The sequence below is a fragment of the Vanessa cardui genome, chromosome 11 (assembly GCF_905220365.1).
Source record: "Vanessa cardui chromosome 11, ilVanCard2.1, whole genome shotgun sequence".
NCBI classification, from domain to species: Eukaryota; Metazoa; Arthropoda; class Insecta; order Lepidoptera; family Nymphalidae; genus Vanessa; species Vanessa cardui.
The window spans coordinates 14,379,728-14,385,727 of NC_061133.1; positions in this window are offsets into that span (position 1 = coordinate 14,379,728).

Sequence of the window (6,000 nt, forward strand, 5' to 3'; positions counted from 1 at the left end):
TGATTATACTTTTGTATCCGTCCTAAGCTAACAGAACTATCATATTTTGCAAACCTGTACAATGGCCACAATTTTGTTATATAAAATTTTTTTTTATGTCGCTGTCACATATTCTCCCTATATCATAAATAAAAGTCAAAGGTACAGTGTAAACTATCAATCTGTATCGTTCGTTGGGGGTGTCCCAAGTGTACATACCGCTCTTCATCTAAGACACTGTACCCTGTCGAATGTCCACAGTTACAGTACATTATGGGAAGACTATAAGTATATGATCGTTAAATCACCTGATTTGATAAGATGGACTTGGTGATAAGTGGAGTTGGTAACGATTTTTTAAAGCCATTTATATTACTAGGTCAGGGATTTTAACGATATATCTGAAAAGGTATTATTATTAGTGAATCAGAATTAATCTTGATACAGATTTCAAGACTAAAATAATATGAATTCTTCGAAAATTGGATCGCGTGGTCATATTAAGTCGATTTGCAATGTTCTATCTCAATCTTTCTTTCAGCGAGTGATTGCCAACTCGAAACAAATCACGTAAACGCTTTGTAAAGGCAATGTTTTCGGTATAACGCTGGTGATTTATTAAATAAGGTACCTCATATATTCTGCTAAAAATAACATTCCCTATTTGCTTATAAATTGCGCAGTATAAAATAAACTTTTTAAGTTATTTTCCTCATTGAAATATATTGATAGTTACGATAGATATCTGAAACGATTAATTGCTGATACACAATGCCGCAGTAACTGCACGTGCTCACGGCAAGTTCACCATTTCTGGACGTACCTTTATAATTTGTGATCAGCATGTAAATACCACGATGATAAATACAAATTAACCAATTGTAATGTAATGTAAATTCACAGGTTTTTGCCGATATTTTAATTTAAAATCGTGGATTGAGATTCATATTCTCTAAATTCACGGCTCTATCAATAATATTTATTATTGCATTGCAATCGGAAAAGGAGTGAATATAAACAAACGTCAAATTATCATGTTCTTCATTATAATTAACTATTATTATCTAATTAATTATATTGATGCATTATTAAAGGTATTAAAGCTGAAAATGCCTTGAAAGGTGGCTTTAGGCTTAAACAGTTTTTTTACACAAAAAATATTTTTAATTTCCAACTAATAAAAAGTCTAAATGTGTTTTAGCTCAATAATTCGTTGTTTTCGATCTGTCTACATATGTTTAACAGCTTAATTGGCTATTATATGAAGATAATATTCTACAGAGATAAATAATAGATTTAACAATTGATCTGAGAGTGTAAATGGGTATAAAGTTGCATATAAACTTGATAAATTCAACTTCTTGTATAGTTAATCCATTATCTTTTTTATGATACATTTTACGATCACATAAAGGTATTTTTCAAGGAGCTCTTGAAATAAACTTTAGCGTATGGTATATATATGGTATTTCTAAACATTTCATTGCTGTTGATATTTTACATCCCATAATAAAACCATATCATTCCCATAAACATAGATATACACATGCCTCTCGGATTTATTATTTGTAAAATGAAAATATATGTCGTTATTTTTGTCGTTTGAAAGATATATGCTGTAAGGTTTAGCTAAGATTTACTCACAAATATATAAAGAAGCATTAGAAATATATTTGTGGAAATCATTAAAGAATGCAAGCAGCATTTCCAGTTTATTCGCGATTCCGATCCTTTACACCCCAGCACCGTATTTATAAATTCTCGGAGTGGTGGCTTATTAACCGTTTGATCATTCATTTTTAATTGATTATTTTAAAATAGCTTGAGCAGCTGACAGGCTAGATGTTGGTAGTTTAATCAAACGAATAAATACGATCTTTGATAAAATAAAATGTTATTTTATTTTAAGTTGAATTCTTAAACGAAATGAATATTCATTATTTCTACTTATAATGAAGTCAAAGATAATTTAAGTTAATCTAGAACTGTGCGAATACATAATTTATTATTTTAACGAGAAACAGTAGAACTGGGACTTCGGGTGTAATAAGACGTATTAAATTCAATTTGCATAATATTCTTACCGTCATCAGATTAGTTTAACGCTTGTTAAACGTTCTTGGAAGGGAATTTCGTTTTTATTAATTTTACTAACTTAAGGATATTTCATTTAGCTTACAGCCATTGAAAGGCCCGTTTTTTTGTTTTTGCAATTTGTAAATATCCCACAGCTGGGCAAAGTTCGCTTGTGTTACGAAGAAGGTTATTTGGAATTTTACTCGCTCTAAAACGGGCCAGTGAACATCAAACATAATTTCATTATCGTAAAATTAAAACTTTCTTCGTTCAGCAAGTAATTAATTATAAACACAAATTGGTCTTATGAAAACTCTCTCGTGCTTGTCCGGCATATTGTTCTCGGCTGCAATCTACACTGTTATGTTTCGATATACATCTTAATGGAGTCGACGATGGAGCTTAAGTTGTAAGTTTTCGGGAAAACAGATTTCGGTTGCGAAGTTCACGTGCCGACAACGTCGGATGTATGTTGATAGGCATATATGTACGTCGGCAAGTAGAAATCCAATTAAAAGTAGTTTTGCAGATTATTTTCGTTACAGGCTGAATATAATTATAAAAATTAATGAAAGACTAGCTGTTGCCCGCGGCTTTGCTCGCGTATGATATGGTTATAAATAACTTAACTAATTTAATTTATTACGTGTAGTGGTTGGTTCATTCACGTCCATGCAGTCAATTTTATAGATTTGACCTTGTGCATTGTTAATTGACTTTAAGCGCAAACTGTTCTCTGTTGAACTTAAAATATATATTATAGTTAGGGAGGCGAGGTAGCTAAATGGCGTAATTCAACGGCGCCGTCGAGGCCTATCAAAATCGAAAGTTAAAATAATTTCGAAAAGAAAAGCTCGTATGGTAAAAATCATTTTAGCGGTGGGTTTAACGTGTACGGTTTTTCAAAAATGTTAAAAAAAAACAGTTACTTGGACATTCGAGCGCGTCAGATATTCATACTACGTATGCCCCAAGCGCCTCTGATAACAACGGTATACTAATCTGCCCGTTTGGGTGGTGGTGGTAGGAATATAAAGTAGTCAAAAATGCAAAAAAAAAAAAAATTTACTCAAGCGCGTCAGATTTTCGGAAGGGGTGTTAAGTAGGCCCCAAGGAAGCTCCCTTTAAAAAAACTAACAATTTCGGCGTGACGATAAGTTACGATGAATTTTTGAAAATGCAAAAAAAAAGTTTTTTTGAAATACTCGAGCGCGTCAGATTTTCATAGGGGAGGTTTATCTCGGTATCCTGAAAGCATATTTTCTTAATCTGACAAAAATGTTGGTGGGTTCTCTTAATCTGACCGAAAAAGGTTTTTTGGTTTCTTTTTTTTCCTTTCTTTCTCCTCTTTTCTCTCAATTCCCTCTTTCTTGCTTCAATTCTTCACTTCGTTTTGCTTACGGTACGTCCGAAAAACAATTTGAGGATCAACAGGCTATTGAACAATATAAATACATGAAACTGTACATGTTAATAATACTTTTGTATACAGATACGCCTAACTTTTTCCGAGTTCACGAAAATTGTCGAGAAGCTTTAGAAAAAAATAAATTTTTGTGATATAATAAAAGTCACATAATTTAATCATCGTTATTTCATATCAATTTTTTTTTAACGCCCTCAGTTTTCGAGATATACTCAAAAAACCGGGAGTTTGAGTTTTTATGATGCTTCAATTCAAAAAATTTTTACTTTGGACAAAAATGTAAAGAGACCTTTTTTGTGTAAAATAAAATTACCTTTTTTGTTTATTTAAACTTTTTTTTTTTACAAATGTATCATTCGCGACTTATATGCCGCAACGCGTTTTTCGGAAGACGAAATGGCTCCTCCACACTTCCGGTCATGCGGAAACCGGCAGATTTTGTATTTTTAGTAAGGTTTAGATCATATTCTTCAAAATAAAAAAAATAAAAATCGCGCTCGAGAATGCCGGATTAACGTTTTTTTTTTTACAAGTTTGCGACCCTATAACTCGGCGGCGTCAAGGACTTATCGTCAGATTAGTTAAATTTAGTCTTAAAACACTAAAATCAACCCCCAATATCTTAATCTGACGCTCTCGAGTATTTCAGACTATCTTTTTTTTTAACTAATCTGATCGTCTATCCTAGGCGCGCGTCACTACATATAGAGCTAATACTTTACAAGGTTGTTCTATTAGGTCTAAGGTATCTCTCATATCTTAAACTGCCACGCTCGAGTATTACCGAAAATTCCCCTATTCGCTTCCCTAACTATTACACTATTTCTCATCTATCCATCTATCATCAAGTGATAACTGTAGCCCCTATGACATTCCGATTAACTATATGCCGTTGCATATGGAGGTCTTAAATGAGTGCGTAACATTATTGGCAACTTAAAAATTTAACATTTCAACAACATATAATACAACAATTTAAAAATTCAACTTTTATTTCAACTCTTAGACCTAAGGGTTGAAATAAAAGTTGAATTTTTGTATTAGAATATCCAAAAACGCTTAAATAAATATCTATTAAATTCTAAGCCACAACAATAACAACAGAAACAACAACAGCTTGTAAATTTCTCACTGCTGAGCTAAGGCCTACTCACCCTTTGAGGAGAAGGTTTGGAACATACACGTTTCCTCGCAATGTTTTCCTCTGCTCAAGATGAATTGTAAACAAAAATGAAGCACATGAATATTCAGTGGTGCTTGCCTGGGTTTGAACCCGCAATCATCGGTTAAGATGCATGTGTTCTAACCACAGGGCCATCTCGGCTCTTATAATTTCTAACCAGTTTCCCAAAAATATAGTTTCATATTTCCTTAGATTAACCTATATACGAAACCCTTATTCGACCCTTAAGGGCTGCAATATCCAGAAACGGTGAAATACGTATTAACTTATTTTCAACCAATATCCCAAAAATAATGTTTTATATTTTAACTTAATAAATGACGTGCTTTCACACAAATTTTCAACCCTTATTTTACCCTCTTAGGAGTAGAATTTCCATATATGCTGATGTAGGTATTTATTTATTAGTAATTAAACGCCTGAAGACAAAGTTTCATGTTTCTAACTTCAAAAATGGTGGACTTCCATACTACCCAATATAATCAATAGCAACCCTCTCACCCTATAGGGCTAGAATATCCGGATAGGCTTAAATATGTATTTACTTTTTTTTTATTCAGTATTCCAAAAATAAAGAACTTCAAAAAATTCGGACTTGCAGACTAACATATATACATGCAATAACAATATAATAACAGCAACCCCTTTTTCACCCCTTTAGGGTTAGGATATCTAAAAACGCTGAAAAAAGTATCAACTTATTTTTAATCAGTATCCCAAAAATAAAATTTCATGTCTCTAACTTAAAAAAATTATGGCCTACCATATAAACTTTCAATCTTTATTTCACCCCTTTAGGAATAGAATATCCAAAAACGCTAAAATAGGTGTAGTTTATTTTAAATCAGTATCCCAAAAAAAGATTTCATGTCTCTAACTTAAAACTTTCATACAAACGTTTAACCTCTATTTCATACCCTTAGGGTTAGAATTTCCAAAAATCCTTTCTTAGTGGGTGTCTACTCAATAAATCCATCCTATTCACCAAATTTCAAGGCCCTAACTTTAATACTTTTGGCTCGGCGATGATGAATCAGTCAGTCAGGACTTGTTATTTTTTATATACAGATAACATCGTTACAAATTGAAAATAAGCTACATCAGAGGGAAGAATTTTATTATATCATGATTAGATACAAATATAATAAGAATACAAAAATAAAAATAGAAATGCCGTAGATTATTATGCCGAATTATCTCACTCAATATGATAGACAGTGCCAATTTTCAATTTAAAACAAAATCTCTCAAATTCTCTTGACATTACGTAATTGTGTCACTTAGGAATGAATAAAAACTGATTTGATCGTCCCATATTTTCGCTTAGGCCAGTCGC